Source organism: Anguilla rostrata, chromosome 3 (genome assembly GCF_018555375.3).
Source record: "Anguilla rostrata isolate EN2019 chromosome 3, ASM1855537v3, whole genome shotgun sequence".
NCBI classification, from domain to species: Eukaryota; Metazoa; Chordata; class Actinopteri; order Anguilliformes; family Anguillidae; genus Anguilla; species Anguilla rostrata.
The window spans coordinates 27,799,440-27,819,207 of NC_057935.1; the positions used below are offsets into that span (position 1 = coordinate 27,799,440).

The 19,768-nt window shown below is 38.6% G+C and overlaps 1 protein-coding gene across 1 annotated transcript in view; it reads left to right on the forward strand.

Annotated features, from left to right (window-relative positions):
- LOC135250611 (synaptotagmin-like protein 5) overlaps positions 1-19,768 on the forward strand; it is a 43,422-nt gene that overhangs the window by 1,783 nt on the left and 21,871 nt on the right. The window lies entirely within an intron of this gene.

A 19,768-nucleotide genomic window follows, 5' to 3' on the forward strand; every position in this document is an offset into this window, starting at 1 on the left:
ATTTCAAAGAATGGTTTCTAATTTCTCAAAAGTTATGTCTTGACATCCTTGGTATGTGCAGGTAAGCCAAAATTCTGAAAATGTTATTAGAACCATTGTCCATCATTATAAAAATGACAAATCAAAGAACAGTGTTTTTTGTTGTGTAAGGGAGACTGGAAATCAGGTGACTTGGACTGCCTGTTGTGCTAGGAAACTCAGAAGATCAGTTTTGTAACACCAAGCAGGTTCAAGGATCCAGAATGGTCTTCTGTGAAGTTGCGCTGACATTGAAGGCTCATTAAGCCTTTCTGGGCGGTGTGTTCCTTTGTCAATTGGATAGTCACTGGAAGTCAGAATGGATCTGACAGAAAGAGGTGAGCAAGAGCCCAGAGCGTGCTCAGTATAACAAGAGCAAACAGTGCAGTGGAAGTCCTGCCAAAGATCATTATTGAAGTGCTCTTACCATCTTCCCAAGAACACTTAATTTTTCTACAGAGTAGAAGTTGTAGACACCATTTTTTAACCATGTTTTTATTTTTTATTTGATGGACATAAACGATTTGAGAGGCTTATTAGAATACAAATGTGCATTTATTCCCTGTGACAGTTTTTGGTTCTGTATAAGCAGGAGACAAATACCAGCCCCAAAAGACAGGTCCAATAGCTCATATTTAAAGAAGTAATACGAGCCTCTGTCAATGATTAACCTAACCCTTCCTGATAAATTGATCACATTAAAAGTCATCAGATGATATCTGGTGGTCAGAGCAGCATTCTGGATCAGGGCATAAGATGGGTACTGGGTTTGGCAGAATCTGATTTTGAACTATTCCATAAAATTCCTTTCAGCTGTTTAACAGGAAAATAGATGACTTGATGGCTTACATCATACAAACGGGTAGGTTCTAAGTCTCCTTCAAGACATTCATATTAATTTATAGGATATAGGGTATTAAGACATGATCCTTTCAACCAGGGCTACTCTACACCAGGTCCTGCAGGCCTCAGTATCTGCAGGTATTTGCCCCAACCATGGACTACACCACCTGATTTCACTAGTGTGCTTACTTCCTGAACTAAGGAGGTAAAATAATTATTTAAACCAGGCGGTGTAGTTGAGTAGCACTGCTTGGGCCAGTCTTTAGATGCCAGAATACCAGCTGGGTGTTTGAATGGTAAAGTGGATGTTGAATGACATGCATGCTGATAAATTCTTCATAGTGCCTACACACTGCTCACTTTTGCTGACAGGGAATCCTTAGGTACAGACATTTGCACATCAAAGCACCTGGGAGGCTGCCATTCAACATGCACGGAAAGATATTGATATATCTGAAAAAAGATATATCAACACTTCAATATTAGGACTTAACAAGGTCAGATAATTTATTACCCATTCATATGGGTGAAATTCCACTTACAGACTATTGTTAAAATTGATTCAATTTCTGACATAGTGCTGGAAAACAGGAAGTGGACCATAGTATTAACCAATCAGCTGGTCCTATAATCAGTGATGTTTTTTGAGACCTTAGAGAACTTTAATATACTGAAAATATATTAAAATTAAATATTTTCTTAAGATACTACAACAATTTACGATGTATGTAGAAACAAATACAAATTCCTTTTATGTTTTTTTTTCAATATTTCCAAAAAAAAGTCCAAATATTGAAAATATATTGGAGTATATTCCACTTCTGAAAGTTTATCTACTGGCAGGGAGATTCTGTAATTGAAACAGTGGTATGAGCTGTGTGTTTGGTGCAGTGTGGGTGAGGGTAGATTTAATTTGACATCCCACCCAATGCGTAGGTTTTTAAAAATAACTCCCAACAATCTGCTGCACTTGAGAGCTCTTTTCAGTTTGCTGCATTTCTGCACACTGCTGCCCTTCTGCTTGTTGCGATTGTACTGCTCTTATTCAGCGAGAGATTTTCCACCTCCCTCTCACTGGCTGCTGACGGACCAGTAGAAACCTCATCAGTGCTGCACAGAAGATCACCATTCTTGCACAACAAGGGGAAGGATCAGTCAATGACAGAAAAAGATTAGCAGTCAGAGAGACACCACTAGAAGAGGGTCTGTTCCCTTGCTAAAGAGTTCCTCTCTTGCACTCACATCTCATTAGGGGAGCAGACTGCCTTCTGCATCCCCTTTTTGTACTTTCTGCAGAACAACAAAAAGTTTTCTCTCCAATTAGAGCTGCTGGAGCTCGGCCTGAGGGAACCCTTGAGCAACGATTTGTTGTCAGAATGGAAATGATGTTACATGTCTTCATAGCTGTTTCAGCTTTTCACTTTTACGATTCTGCAAGGCAAGAGGCTCAAACACTTTTTTATGTGCCGTGCAAAGCTGTTTGAATAATAATGATTAGCATGTTAAGCAATAGTGTTCATGGTCTCAGGTTCAGTCTTTATCAACATGTGGTATATCTTTATATAATGTTTTTATTTCTCATGTACATGGTGTTTTAAATACCGGTGTCAAGCATGCTATTGGCAGTTCTGTACAGTATGCAGTGAAACCTGCTTAGAATGAGGTTCATAAAAATAATGATGTCATAAAAATGCCCTCAGCACATCAGAAGGAAATTACAGTCATTATCTTATCATTTTCTGTTCCATTTATGCTTTTCATACATTTTGTCAGAATAGTATCAATAACACAGTGTTCTGAAAATGAATGAAAAACAGAGGGAGCAGAGGAGTACAGAATGAATTACCGTGTGCTTTTGGACTTTTCGACACTTTGCTCCTGTGACTGTCCTCTGTGCTCCTTCTGTCTCTACTGGCAGTTCTAGAGGACAATGGAAAAAGCTATTTCCTTGATAACTGCAGATTCTCTGGGATATTGTCATTATAGTGAATGAGAGGTGCAAATGGGCAGATACAATAGAGACTAATGGAAAGGAAATGGAGAAAAATACCCAGAATGAGCTTTGGAAGCTCTCTTATAAATGTTAATATAGCTATAATAATTATAGTTGTGTATGTGTTGTCATATTAACTATATATAACAGATTCTTGACATCTGTCTTAAGTAATATTTTTTGTGCATGAATTCCATGTTTTACATTTACACGATGATTCACTCCAACATACCAAAAGAAATCCATTGAAAGTTTTTACTGTACAAGTGTAAAAACTACAGTATATGAGGCCAAGCACCCTTTTGATGTTATACATTTCAGTATTTACCCATATATAGTGAAGTGCTGCAATGTACTGATAATACTTTTTATTAGAATATATTTATGGTATATTGTACTTTCATAGAGGTGTTTAGTAGCCCTTCAGACCAGAAGAGCAGAAATGTTCAGTAGAAGGGACACAGTGGTGTTCTGTACAGCAGAGGGACACAGTGGTGTGTTTATGATTACCTCTGGAATACTGCGCTTATGTATAGCCCAGCTGCCTCACTCACACAGTCTGATGCTCAGCGCTGAAAGTTTGTGTGTCCTGTCCAGATGAGGCCTTGTGAAAATAAAATCCAAGGGTGTGGCTCCAGCCCACGCTAGCACCGAATGAGCTGTGTCGTTAGGAGCCTGTGCGTTTGCGCGTGTGTGTGCATGCGTGCATGTGCGCGTGTGTGCACATGTGTGTTTTTGTGTGTGTGTGTGTGTGCAAGTGTGTTTGTGGGTGTGTGTGCGCCTGTGTGCAAGTGTGTGTGTGCAAGTGTGTGTGTGCATGTGTGTGTGTGTGTGTGTGCGTGTGTGTGTGTGTGTGCAAGTGTGTTTGTGTGTGTGTGTGTGTGTGTGTGCAAGTGTGTTTGTGTGTGTGTGCGTGTGTGTGTGTGTGCAAGTGTGTTTGTGTGTGTGTGCGTGTGTGTGCAAGTGTGTTTGTGGGTGTGTGTGTGTGCGTGTGTGCACATGTGTGTTTTGGTGTTTGTGTGTGTGTGTGTGTGTGTGTGTGGTGGTCGGGGAGGTTCTCATCTTTGCATTGGTCTCAGATTTTTTCATTACACCTGCATTCAGTAGTACTGCAGATACAAAAGCCATATGGGCACAGCATGACATGGACAGTGCAAATATGAACAACCATCTGAGCTGAATTTTGTGACCTGGTTGCATGCAAGGCACTAAATTGGCCACTTCAACGTTAGGAAATGACTGTCATTGCCTATGAGTGGGCGAATGCAGCTCAGATTGGTCTTAGATTGGTCATTTCAGGAAAACATGACTCCACTCCCCCTTTGAAACTGTAGAGCTCCAGTAATGTCAATCTGACTGTTCCTCACACAGAGGCATCTTACGCCATTTTTATAAGTATGGGCTCATTATTGTTGAGGCTATGTCCTGTCCTAAGACTTCACTGTGAAAACAGTAGAATTAAATATTCATTCCCCACTGAAGAAACTGTGCTTTCCACAGGGGCATCCTCTAGATATTTAGGTTTTTAGTAGAGATGGGAAAGTGAGGTTTCACAAACCCCATAATGGGTAGGCTTGCATTGAGCTGTCAATCATGAACTTATTAGAACCAACTGAAACATTATGCTCTCCACAGAAATACACAGCGCTGGATCATATCAGTGAGTGCCTGAGCGCATTTTCTGAGGCCATTTCTGGTTTCATGAAATTTCATTCACCCATCCCTAGTGTGTAGCTTTCATTCATTTATACTGTATGTTGGTTTACTTGGCTTCCAGAGATCATATCAATTATTCTTTATGAAGGATTGTCAGATGAATAAAAATAACAACAATGACAAGTAAAAGAAAGAAGAAGAGTGGTTGACAGTACTGTAGTGCTTTTCACAACCTCAGATCTGCTTACAGAAAGAGAAAAAGATCACCTCAGCTGCCACCGATGTGTGGCACCCACGTGGATGATGCACGACAGCTATTTTTCACTAGAGCATTCACCAACACATCAGCTCAATTGATTGAAAAGCAACAAAAGTTTGTACTCTGGACTTAAACAAATCATTGGAATATTGTATATTTCTAGTATGGTTTCTGGGTAGAGAAATACACATATCTGCAAAATACAAGTTCTTTGTTGTCTAGAAAGGTGCAGGCAGGGAGGGCTGGTAATACCCTCTGCTTGGTACAAAAGGAGTGGAGTGGAGCATAGCTGGCTGCAAGAAGAAGCCTCTGTTCTCATGTAAAAAAAATATTTGCCATAAAATAAGGAAGGTTCTAAATCATCCAATAGTAATGTTACCTTAGCCTAAGTTACAGAATAAATATATAATCACTGTTTTATTATTATGCAAGGCTTAGAAAGCATATTCCAATAGATTTCTTGGCAATAGGTGTATGGACGTTTTTCATCCTGCAAAAAATAGAGCTTAGGTGCTTCCATTATTTTTCTTAGTACAGTATTGAACATTCCAATGGGAGAGTGACACACTCTTTCTGCAGGAATAAAACTAGCAAGTGTATCTCAGTTTGTGAAAGGTTCTTGTATAAGATAAATACTTCTCTGCCTAACGGAGGTCATTGAAGCCCTTGGTGCTGTAAGCAGGACTGAAATGCAAGCCTTTTCCCCAGCAGACAGCTTTGTACCTGAGGCTCACATGGAATCTGACTGACCAGTATTCTGTAGGGATGCATCTTAGCAGCCTGTCCTCCTCCCTCCTTTGCAGTGCAGAGCAGTGCAGTAAACAAAGCTTAATCTGATTTGACTTTCTTCAAAACAGATGCATCAATTATCATTTAATTATGCTGTAATTATATTGAGGGCCACATGAAAATGGCTGAATGATTGTTTTCGAGCACGTTGATTATGCTGGTGACCCTGGGAATATTGGTAATCTATATGTACAGCATGCTGCATAACGAGGTGCAGCAAACACCTTTCTCCAACTCTCTCCTCCATTTCTGTTCTTCACACAAGATGGCCTCCTCTGTGCACCTTTGCCGCCCCATTGCTCAGTTTCTGTCACTTTGATGCACCCTGTCCCTGAAGACATTCACAATCATAGTGATGAATGGGTCTCTCCTCAGCCCTGCCGAAATGCTCAGTCTTCCACTTCATGAGCGTGGCAGCAAGCATCCATACAAATCTGGAGAGAAGGCTGGCCGGGCATGTTGCAACAGGACCATGAATCTGTTGTGGGAAAGGGTATTGATATAAGCATCACAGCAAGGAAATACCACATTTTTGCCATGCATGGTCCTCTGAAGGTCAAGGGGTGAAAGTAAAAATAATATTTAGGTTGGGTTATTACAGTGCTTTCATGTCTGTTCTGGTCTGTTGTTTTCTGTCTGTCTGATTCTATTCGAGACCAGAGTAAATGTTATATTATCAAATATAGTATGACATTTGCTCTGTTATAAGAGCGTAATGTCACTGGGAAAACTGTCAGTCATATAATCTAACTGATGAGATATTCGCTGTATAATAATTGCCGCCTCTTCAGGCTGGCATTTCTTATTTAGATGAAATGATGCTACAAGCTGCAGATTGACCACAGCCTTTAGTCAGTACATACGGCACTGTAAAAGAGCAGGAAGAAATTATTTTGGTTGAGATAGTGGTCTCTGCACTATTTTGACTGTTTACAAAACAGCTGCTAAAACAACCCCAAAGGCTTGCTTCAGTGAATATATCTTGAGCTGGTTGACTTTTGGAACATTTTCCATGTTGGTTTTGTGGTTCGTATTGCTTGGAACGCACTGAAATTGGAAATTGGCAGTAAGCACAGCTAGTAGAATTGGAGAGAGCTACCAGTATTGTTTAATAATAAAAAACCTGTTTTTGAGTTATTTTGAGAAATACGATTGTTTATTAGGCCAGGCCTTTGGGATTACTATTAGCGCATAGGGTCAATGTCAAATTATCTTACTGATGTAGCAAGACCAAGCATAGACTGCTGTAGAACAAATTCCATCCATCCATTATCTATATCTGCTTATTCAGTTTACTGTATGTACATGAATACAGTTTTGACAGTATTCCAGGTCAGGGGAGTGCTGGAGCCGATCCCAGCATGCATTGGGCGAGAGGCTGGAGCACACGCATACAAGCCCTCAAAAAGCACATTAACTTCAACATTAAATCATCACCCCACATTTACATTTCTGTGGTATGGTAAAAGCAGAGCTACATTTGCAGGCCCAGTATTTGGGAAAGTGATGTCAGTTCTCAGACAATAGTTTAGCTTGGAATGAGCTTTCATGTATCATCAGATCTCATCTGGCTTGCTTCCGAGAGAGCTTTATCTCATCCCGGCAGGATATCACTCGCTTCGTTCTGAAGTGCCTCTACTGCCATTCATTTTCTGCCTGTATCACCGGAAGATAGATTCAGTGTAATTGGTTTAAATGAGAGTGCAGGGACAAACAGCCATGGAATATCTAACAGCAGGGTTAGTTACCTTGCCGTTGGATGTTTTGCTACAAATAAATAACTCATTATTTTTTAAACAACGCATGCCACTGCAATGTTTTCACTGTCAGAGGGAAGATAATTATATATATATATATATATACATATATATATGTATAGGTGAAAAATTATTGATTACAGATTGGTTCATTTTTAAGGAGTAAGTGACAGGCACTGCAGTACATTTTATAGGCATAGGACAAACAGGCATACGGTCTGCTGATACTACCTGCCTGACCTTGCATCAGAAATTCCCATTTAGAAGATTATGAGATGTGACTATAACAAAAGCACCATTCATCTGCCAGCTCTTGTGAAATTTTCATACATTCATCAGTAAGTATTACTGTTCACTTGCAGAAACCAATAGCTGTTAAATGGTATTATACCTGCTATCTGTGAAGCTTTCAGCGGTGTAAGAGTGCAATCAACTGCCACAGCTCGTTTCTGTCATTAGAGGAGTGAGGGCACACAGGCAGGTCTCTGTGGAGCACAACTTCTTCGTGGCCATTTTCAATTCACTGAGCAGGCCCCAGTTCACATTAATACATGGCATCCATTTAGACAGCTAGATTTTAACTGGAGAAATTCAAGACAAGATTCAAGGGTACAGCATTGCATCCTCACCCAGTAGGAAAGCTCTAAAGCAATAAAATACACTTCAGAACACTTCATAGCAGCTTTCACAGAGATGGTATACATGGTTGTGTGTAGGACTGTATGTTACCCGATTAGTCTTCAGATCTTATTTTCAGTTGGAACTATTTCCTATGGTGCAAGCAACCTGAGAACACTGCACACAAGGAAAAAAAGTACAAAATGTCAAATATCAAACAATAGGAAAATGGCTATTTATGCTTATAATTGTGAATACATGTGTGATTAATGTGCTCTAAACGGTCTCTAGAAATATACCATTAAGTTGCAAGTTGCTTTGGAGTTTCTAAAAGTGTATTTTCTTGCTTGTAAAACCCCCTAATACCTATGTCCCAGATATGAGATTAGGAAATTATCCCAGCCATTTTAAAGTCAGCACGTCATCAAAAACTTCTGTGAGTATCTAATATACCCTTTTAGCATGTCCAAGGACTGTCTGGAACTGTTAATCAAACACGTACACTAAGACCAAAACAATATCAAAAGTGAACTATCACTTTCAGTTTTGGCGTGTGTGAAAATGAATAGTCCCACATGAATAGTTTCGCATTCACATCTCAGCAAACCTGAGAAAAAGTAAGTTTATTGTCCAAGTATAATGCGATATAGCTTTTATACCCGGGCCTGTGTATCCGACTAAATTCCCTCTTCTGTGTAGTGAAACATAATGTACTGGAACCAAAACGCACCTCTAGTTTTGGAAATAAAATCAGCTTATGTTTTGGAACCTTGTTTAAACCTTGATTAGACTGACTGTTATAGCATCACCCATGGAGATAAGTTATTCTGCAGGGTATTGCCTACCTCTCTGTGCAATCACTACTCCTTGTGTTCGTCAGGCCCCTCCACAACTCCAGTGCAATAGCTATGCAGCACAGCAGTTAGATTGTAAGTTGGAGAGGAACAGCAACTGACTGTGTGCATTTGAAAGGATGTATGTACACAAGAAAATTCTTGCTGTGAATCAACTGTAACAGCTGCTAAATGAACTGTAACATTATTACTCTGGCACAATATGTACTTTATAAAAGTTAAAAGCTCTATGTCTATGTAATTGTAATGTATGCTCCTCTGAATTGACAGAGATTTTTGCAAGGATAAAAAAGAGGCCTACAATTACAGTTTGACATTCCAGCTTGTGTAATAAAGAAAATATCTGGATAAAATATGGCTCATTGAAGTATATTATTGCAGGGTCTCATCTAATGGAAGTCAACAGACGATTATTGGCTGACTCAGCGTAGATGAAATCTGTTTTGTGTTCTTGGAGCGATCAGAGTGTACACTGTAATTACATTACTTTCAATACTAAAGATTTACAGCATGTTTACATGAACATTCAAGAATTGACTTTTCACTTCTCAGACATTAACCTTTCAGCAAATAAAATACGAAGTACTGTAAGGCACAAAGATAATACATAATTCTGAAATATACTGTGTTATGTGTATTTGTACTGTGAATTTTGCTTTCTGTTTGTTCTGCTTCTTCAATTTTATTATTTATCTACATTCTCTGCAGGGTAAATATCCTCATTTAAACTATGCTCTTAAAGTTTAGGCACTATTAACTAGAAAACTAAGTATTTTTAGTGTTCCTGTGATTTTCCTGAGTATTGTCTGTCAGTAGAAGAAACATTATTCACCTTCTCCATAAGAAAAAACTGATAATTTGGTTCAGGGACCAGCACACATCTTAAAATTCAAACTAGATTGGTTTCAGTAAGGAGTCAGAGGGGTTTATTTGTATAATAATAATAATTTGTGAATATAAATGAGAATATTGCTGTTTCAAGATATTGAAATTGAACATAGTCTAGTTCATACATTTTTTTATTGTCACAGTAAATTGAAGAATCCAAATATGCTTTCATAGATGTTTGTTTAACAGAAGACTCCAACATTCCTCCAATTCACTATATTATAAAATCATAACTGTGGACTTGGAGTTAAACAAAGCAGGCAGGGGCGTAAGGTTGGGCTACCTGTGGCAGGATTGGGGAGCCTCAGTCCAGGGGGGCTGTATCTGTTTCTGGATTCCATGCTAACTTCTGTCTTCACCAGCTAACCTGGCCGAACAGCTTTATACACCAATGGCAGTGGAAATTTCAAAAGTTAAAACTGTATTTTGGCCCACAAGAACAGGCGTCAGCTGTTCATACTTAGCAATAGATGCCATTAAAATTTTAGATGACTTAATGATTGGGGCAGATTAATAATTAAGTAACAGATGTGGATGTTGCCTTCAAGGAATGGGATTCTCCACCCATGACTTAGAGGATGGTAGTTCATTTCCAGCATAAACAAATGCGAGGAGTGAGAGGCAGTAGTTAAACCTGAATAGCATGACTTTGGCTGAAGTTGAAGCTTAATTGGGGTAGCAGCAAGACAGTGATTCAAAACACGAAAGCAGTCTACATCTGAATGGCTGAAAAGAAAATAAAAGTTTTGGAGTGGCCTAGTCAAAGTTATGACTTGATCCCAAATAGGATGATATGGCAGGACCTAAAACGAGCTCATGCTCAAAAACCTACCAGTTTTCCTGCATTTAAGCAGTTCTGCAAAGAATGGGGTAAAATTCCTCCTAAAGAGACTGCTGTAAAATCATAGGAAATGTGTGGTGGCAGTTATTGCTGCTAAAGTTTTTTTTTAAAGTTTTCCACATGGGTGGTATGGCTTTTTTCGTGAATATTTTGAATGATATTTAAAAAGTATGTGTTTTGTGTTTACTCGGTTGACTTTTCTCTAATATTACATTTTGTATAAAAATCTGATACCATTCAGTATGATAAATATGCAATAATTGAGAAAATCAGAAAGGGGGCAAATTCTTTTGCATTTCCTCTCATTTATTAAATAAACCAAATGCACAGAACATGATGCATTGGGATGTACCACTGGGTATACGGAGTGAACAGCCTTTTTGATTTCAACAAATTCAATTATATATTTTCTTTCAGTAGGGCATACTCCATAGGAAAAGTAGAGGGTGACCTACATCTCTCTCTCTCTCTCTCTCTCTCTCTTTCTCTTTTCTCTCTCTGCTTGATGTACTGTGTGTAGAACAGATTCTTCTTTTTAGAAGACACTAGGTCAGTGGTATAAGTGGGTGCTCGCTCTGTTCAAAAGAGCAATGAAACAGTAGTCATCACAGTTAACTGGTTCTACTTGGTACTCTCATGAAATGGAACCAATAATTACTCCTGTATCTGTATCATGTAATTACACTATCAATAGAGTAGGCCTATGTGAATTAATGTAATCTTGGATTTAATGTGACATATCATATTATTAATATAAAGTGCGTCAACTGAAATATAATTTTCCATTAATATTAACAGCCAGGCTGCAAGCAGTGGGGAATGGAAAGTAGTTACTTTAACTGCAGACCTGAAATACAAAGTGTACATTATCACAAGTCTTTTTTTGTGGTTTTCCACTACTGTTCTCCTCATGGAAGAGTCTCAGAATCTGAAACGCATGTGTAGTAGTATAGATGAAAGGTCCTAGCCCTGCAATGAGCCAATAGGAGAGCAATGTTTTACGGTTCCTACAGCAGAATCTACAGCTCACTACAGCTCAATACTGACATATTGATGTTGTTTGTTTGGGCCAAAAACATCTCTTCCCTCACCATTGATCTCCATCCTCTTGGAAAATCATTCAGAGTTTGATCCTGGCATAAATTGCAGTGATTAATCTTCTTCAAAATAGTTCAAATGAGCTAGATAGTTCAGCCAAAGAAAGAGTGAATAATGAAGACATTCTTGTTGTTCTGTCGATAAGCAGCTATTTTATTAGCCATTTGGCCTGCCAAATTTTGATTCTAAAGACAAATGGCACATAGTACAGGAAAGTGTCAGAGATTGTTGCGAGCCATGCTGTATGGCGTAGTTGAATTGGTATACGGTTATCAGAAAATGGAAAGGGCAAATCTTGCAATCTGATTGGATAATAGGTGTGGTATAATAACCGTATACCACGGCTGTGACATTTACTGCTTTTTACAGTTCTAGTTCAATTATCACTCTACGGCTAAGCAGTCATTCAAGTCAAAATAAAAAACCGCTACATGTAATGATCACCATCAGTCACAAAATGAGAACATTTGAGACTATCTGATACAGGTCTTGAGGCAAGAGAGAGGTTATGTCCAAATGTCCATTAGCTGGCACAAGTGCGAGAGCTCTCTCCAGAGCTACTGGCAAACAAACCTCGGGGACCGGAGGAGGTGGGGCAACATCCTCGCCATGCCAAACAATGTGCCCCCTCCACCTGACAAAATGAGTAGACCTACACAACGTGATCCCATTGATGTTGGACAGTTTTTCAGTGGTTGCACAATCAATGGGAACAAACAAATAAACACCAATAAGGCATAAACTCTTGTTAGTTCACTAATGCTAGCTTGCTTCCTAGCTAACTTGGCAGAACAAAAGAGAGTTTACAGCAACTGCCTGGCACTATGTGCTGACACCCAGGAAATATTAATTATTCTTGTGATGAAATTGTTAATAAAACCATTTTAATTGGATTGTGTCTATAATATCTATTCATATTATCACATTTGGTAACCATTTTATAAAAGCAGTAACTCACTCCGGGCCGTGATACAGTATATTGTGTTTGTACAGCTCAACATTCCACAACACCCCTAAAGCTGTGCATTAATCACGACCTGGAGTGAGCTATTGCTTAATTGTACTATATTAACCAATCAGTTTGCGAGATTTGCCCAACCTGTTTTATTATTTAAATTATTATGCCTATCAAACTACACTGGACCTACGAGCAGATGGCTCCTCCTCTGTGTAATCCTGCGCTTATTGCTGCTGTCCATTTCCATTTGGATTTGACTCACTGTGGATTCTTATGATATGCAACATTATTGTGCTGCTGATCATACTGTTTTGTTGCAATTGACTTCAAGATATAATTACTGTGCCATTATTTCCATTGTGTACTGATTAGCAGCTGTTCTGTCTTTCCTCTTAGCATCATTATATTCTTGTAAGTACTTTATACATCCCTGTTTCCCGGGTGCCATCTCTGACCTTGTTCCAATATTTACCCCGTATCTCCACACACCCTCTTGCCTCTTGGTTTCTGTATTTGTAGCGAGGGAGGATATTTCCAGTATGGGACATTAATAGAGCCAAACAAAATGGAAATGTCCTGCTCTTAATGGGCCATGGTAGAGGTCTAATAGTCAAATGGAAATGTAGCATTCAGTTGATTCTTCACTTTTCCTAATCCAATCTTAACACTATTTATATTTGGCAACTCAGCATGCCATTGAACCTTCCATCACATTTCCATTGTCAAAAACCAACTAAGACAGCTTACTAGGTAGCTAATTTGATTTCTGCCCAATGAAGTCACACCATACCTCCTTTTTTAATGTTGGTTTTTTCAATACAGAGTCACTGGTTGCCCTGTATTGACATAGCATAGCGTTATTCAGCTAGCTTGGCTAGTTATTCAGTCTGAGCATAGGTGAGTCCCTCGAGGCACAGATATATTTTATTTTCACATTACTCTTAAATTTTTACGTGCACACTCAACCATTTATACGACGAAACATAATTCCTGTGCAGTCCCAATGGTGCCGTTAGAACTGGCAAAGCAGTAACATTGTAGTATATTGAGCCAGTTTCCCATCACTGCTGCAAGGTGAAAAAACATTTTGTATAAATCATGTTCGATCATCTTCAAATACGCATACCACGTTATACAGCAGTGACCAGTATAATAACTTTTTTAGCTTTCCTTAGTCTCCATTTTTCTTTCATGAAGTTTATGCTGGTTTAGCAAGGAAAGCTGTGGTCAGAAATACAAATTCTATATACATTTTAATATGTGTATTTTCATGTTGTGTTATCCATACGCACCATGTAATCCTAGAACTAGAATGTTGTCATGGTAGGTCCTGTATACTTTTTCACAGGTTATTACAGGTTGCTACCACCCAAGGCAAATTCAGGTCAGGCTGTACAATTGTACAGTGGAGCTCAGTTACCTTTCTCCTGAAAAGTAATGTGATTATAAGACATTTGGCATAGCGGTGACATAACGCAGCAAACAAGCACCTATCAGACCGATGTTATTGCCAGCTGTCAGCTTGCCAGCGTTTTGCAAATCAGCACTACAGCAGTGTGCTAGCAGCAGGTCCATTAGCCAGATATTTTGTTCTTAACAGCTGATCCCCATCTTGACTGTGCACTGTCTGCTACCAGAGCGCTGTAGTGGCTGCCGCTATTGAACTCGTTCAAACTGTTTCGCATCTTCTCTTTACTTCTTAACCCTCCTCCTCTTCTCCCCCCATTCTCGCTGCCGATGACTTTGTGGAGCATCTCAGAAAGAATATGAACAACATCCACAGCTCTTTCAGGATCGAACAGCCCTTCCGTCATTCAACCATCCCATTCTGCCCACCCACACTTCACTTCTCACCTACCGCCGCTTTCCTAATGATCTCCCCAGAGAGGTCAATTGATCTAAACTGCTGCCATCATGTCACCCAACCATCTGTTCCCTAGGGCTCATTCACTCACCTCTTCTCCAGATCATCTCACCCAGCGTAGTCCCACTCATCCCTTCCACGATCAACTCAATATGTCTACAAGCAGTGTGCCTTCAAGGAGGGCCAAGTGACGGCCCTGTTTAGGAAACAGACTGGGCCCTTCTGCTGTCCAGAATTATTGGTCAATTTGCCTTATTCTCCTTTCTCTCCAAAACCCTGTAACATGCAGCAATCAACTCTTCCTGCCACAAAATAACCTTCTCATCCCCTTCCATCTGGCTTAGAGGCTGATGTCTCCATTAAGACTACCCTTCTCTTCATCACTGAAGCACTTTAGTCAGAGTATCTTCCCGCTCTTCAGTGATAATCCCACTGAACGTTTATGTTTTGACACCACAGACCACATGCTCCACCCCTCTACCTTGACTACACTCAGGATCTGAGGTACTGCTCTTAAGTGGACTAAATCCTATGTCTCTGAATGGTTCTTTAGGGTTTCCTGAAATGGCTACTCTTTTCCCTTCACATATAATCGTGGGTGTGTCTTCTCCTCCCTTGGGTTCCCATGCAATTTCTGTGCTATTGATTCTCAGTTTTTCATCTCTTTTTCTCCATTTGAGACTCAGTTATCACTTTGTGTCCCAGCTTGCTTGAAGGACATCTTGTGATAAATCATAAACTCGACCTGGCTAAGACTGAGGTGTTTAATGTTCCCTCCAAGTCCTCTCTATTTCAAGATCACTCTCAACTAGATGCTATAAGAGAACTCACTCACAACTTTTAAAATGCAAGGAGCCAAGGAGTAACTGTAGGCGAGCAACTCTCCTTCTCTCTCCATGTAATGGCAGTGAGTTTGGCATGAAGATTATACTGTATAATGCTCCTTTTTCTGGGTTGCCAAAGAAAGCTATTGATAGATAACAATTTGTAAAAACAGTGCTGCAATTTTAACTGGGACTAGAGAGAATATTATGTGGGTTCTTGCCACACCTTTTAGAATGAATTAATTCAGATTATTTTACTTGTTTTTAAAGCATTCATATGTCTAGCTCCTTCATACATTTTTACATTTTATGTCAGATATAGCCCATACAAAAAATCCTCCCATATCAATTTGCTCAAGGTGCCAAAATTAAACTTGAAAACTGGTGGGGAAGCTTTCTCATTTTATGCTCCTAGATGTAAACTTTGAAATTATTATTTGAAAGTCCTTACTTTGATAATGTTTCTCAAATGGAGGCCATAGTGATTACATATCTTATTTTAAAGAAGATAAGGGGTGAAAGTTAGCATCCAACCAGTACACCTAGATTCTTCACTTCCTGTTTGTGTTCACACTAGAATTCATTTGCCATTCTCTGGCTCAGAGGCTTAGATCTAGTGTTAAGGACCGCAGTCTTTTTCTGGTTCAATTTAAGAAGATTCTAAAACATCTAGAGAGTAATCTCTCAGATTATTTTCTAAGAATCATTTCAGATTTCATTATTATGTAACACAGCAAACGGTTTCATCAGCATAGCAATGGAAATAAACAATTTTTTACTAATGATTTTCCCAATCATATATAAAGAGAACAATCACTGGCCTAGAATAGATCCCTGTGGAACCCAAGATTAATATCAGCCTTTTTGAGTATAGAATCCATGAGGGCAACAAATACAGTTCTTCCATCCAGATATGCATCAAGCCATTTAAGAGCTGTTTTAGAGCATCGCTCATATTAGTCAGCTGAATGCACTTATGTTTCTCCTACACTCCTGGATAACAGGATCTGCTAATTCAATATAATGTAAAGTAATGTAGGTGTTCCAGCTGTACCAACAGCAGGCTTCTAGTGGGCAGCTAGTGGGCCAATGTATTTTTAGTGGCTGGTAAGTACATAAAACAGGTTGCAATTCCGATTGAAAGGGACGCGAGGGGCTGGAGGGGTATTATAACATGAAAATGATCCATTCATCAGTTCATTTGGTAGCATAGCTATCTGTAAAATCCCAGTGAAAGAACACTAAATGAAATGAGACAGGACGGAAACATATATCTTTTCAGAGTCATATAGCATGCCTTGTGCTTTCCTTGCATGGCCAGGCTTTTTTTTAGTGCCTCACTTCATCTCAAGGCTGAGGTTAAAATGACAGGCACGCGGGGAGTGTGTTTGCCGAGGAAAGGGCAGAGTAATGTGGGGATTTCCGACTGTGTACTGAAGGAGGGCACCTTTGCAGCGCCACACCTAAGGCCCTCTGCAAGCACGCTGCTGATAAAGGGGAAGGGGGGCGCAGCTCTCTTTGTTTATTTAATAACTGGGCATTGTGCTCATGACCTGGAGTCTCTTAATTCCTCAAGGGATCTGGCCTGTGTGCATTCACTGATTTTAACCTTATGCAGCACTTATACAGAGGAAGTCTGCCTGCATATGATAGGTTACAGTATACTGGAATAATCAGATAATCTGCTCCACGTTGCTGATGTTTTCTTGTGTAACTAAAGCAAATCAGAATATTTTTCGCACATCATGTGGCTTTTGGAAACTTCACCTCTGGGCGACCAGTAATTATTTGTTGCGCAGTAGTCATTTTTGGCAATCAGAAATACATTCATATGTCATATAACCTGTCTTTAGGTCACCTGTAAAGCCTTTGTTGCATCACGTGTCCTTAGGTGTTGCCCCGTAGAATGATTCCCCAATACCTATATAGTCTAAGATCCAACATCAGTATTTCTAAACCTATTTATTTTTATACATCACGTTACTGCAGCAACATGTTGAGTATGATTATCAAAAGTTTAAGTTTAAGTAGCATCCAGTGGATGGGTTCTACAGGCACAGAAAATAATGTTTTATCTGAATGAGCACATTCCCAATTGGGAATGCCACTCATGTTCCTCTAATGTCATTACAACAACATAATTGCACTGATTGTTTTAAACAAGTAATCCTAAGTATTGTAAGCTTTGGCAGCAAAATTGTCGATGTTACTTTATTTAAGTTTATTTAAGCCAAAATGTGCTTACATGTATTCTTATTAGAGTAATTGTGCAGTATAGACATTTTTGTCAGTGTTTAGATTTTTTTTCAAATGATTATTTGAAAGACAAAATAACGTCTATCCAGAATTAAAATTTACAAATTTAACATATTTATTATTATATATTATTATTGCATAATTATGTTAAAGGCAGTAGAAATTGGGGGAAACACAAGAAACTAGAAAATATAGAAATAATTCTCAGCTCGCAGTTCATGAATTTTCAGTGAGCTGAACTTAACTATGGCAGCCAGCGTTGACTCCTTAGTTGGTTAATTTGCCATCAGTGGGGTGAGTTGAGTTGAGTTGTGGGAGGTAGGTGCTCATTAGGATATGACTGTGTGACATTCACATTTGCATATATTACCATTCAGTCATGTGTGCTATGAAGTAGGGCAGACATGGCTTCTCAAATAAATGTTCTTCAGAGGCATAATTACATCAAAAATGCAAATTGGTAAACTTAAAATATTCAGAATGTAGCCTAATCTTTCAAATTTTGAATAAAGGCATTAAGTTTTTATTTATTAATTTTTTTACTTTGTGTCCCAGTATATTGCTTATGATACATTGAATTGATAATTAAGCATTCAGCAGGGTCTTTTATCCAGAGCAGCTTACAAAAGTGCATACATCAAGGTTTAGGCAAAGAGCAATAATAGAAGAAGAAAAAGTTATAAGCGTCACAACCAATAGTAGTAGTTATTTCATGAACCTACAATGTAATGTTAAGTGCTATAGCACTGTAGTTGCAAGGGGGAGTTTGAGGATGTAGTGCTTGCAAACGAAATTATTGATTGTCTGATTTGAGTTGCTACAGTAATTTGTTTCTCACTTAATACAATTAAAATGAGCGCTTAAAGGAAAATCCTAGTGAAAGTAAAATGATTTGTATGTCCAATCAAACGTGATGCCTGCATTATAAGAAAGTTGCATTTTAACCTATGATAATGGGCAAGCTTCCTTAAGCAAGTTTATCTTGTAGGCTGAATTGTAGGAGTAAATGTGAAAATTACACCTGCTGAAATGCAACTATATATTTCCCAGTGCAAATAACCGTTTCTGTGGTCCCCTATTGTTGTCATCATCAAGTTGTCTTCAGGCTTACGATCATTAAAATGTCCTATGGTGTGTTCAGTTTCACATGTCTTTGCCTCCATGGGCATGACTGATGGCAAATATTGAAAATTGCTTTGAAGAAACTCATCGATTGTTACTTCCCCTTCTTCCTGGAGAGCACTTCTACTCAGAGAGAGAGAGTGGACTAAATGCATGTTAATCCTATAAATAGAATACGAATGCCTGTTTGCCTTAGTCATTTAGTCACCTGCAGTTTCACTGGAAATTGCATTCTGCCCTATATATAGGAAAAATATATAATTTTCTGTATATGCAGATCCAATAAAATGGCATTCTTGGTTTATCGTTTTTTGTGACAAGGCTGTTCTCATGATATTTTCACCATTTAAGTATACATTCTAATGATATCAATAAAAGCAATGATCAATTCTGAAATAAAGTTTCTTAAAAATGCTAATAACAATAAATTGTCATTTTTTTATTTTTGAACATGTTAAATAATAGATAAAAAATATATTGTACATTATGCCAGTTACTGCGGCTTTGGTCTGTGGGATATATCTGAATAGAACCAGACAAATGAATTATTTAGCAAAAAAGAAATATAGCCAAGTGAAATGTATTGCAAAAATATTTGGTGTACCTCCATAGAATGAAATGTATTATGTATCCTAGCATATTTTTTAATATATAGCTATATATTTTCATTGCTTAAGGGTGATCAACTGCATCACCCTCGATTTACAGCTAACTCCTAATTTTTAGTTGAAAGACTGTACTGCCGTTAATGACTGTCAATCCCCCATTCACTCTCACATCCTACAGAAGTACTGTCGTCAATATCTGCCTCTCGTCATTAAGCCTGGCCTGCTGCCGGATTCGATACGGATTCCGCCCACAAAAGGAAACCCTCCAGCTGTTCTGTAATCTGTAGCAAGAAGGCATTGTTCTTCCTGACGTGTTTCGAGATGTGCATCTGTTCTCAGCCCACTGAAATGTATTTAGTTGTTTTAAAGAGAGTATATTTATTGTAGGCTCGTAGGCTAGTATAATAATAATAATAATAATAATAATAATAATAATAATAATAATAATAATAATAATAATAATAATGACCTGGAGTTTCTTATACCCACACAAACACACCTCGATTTCCTTAAGTTGAATTA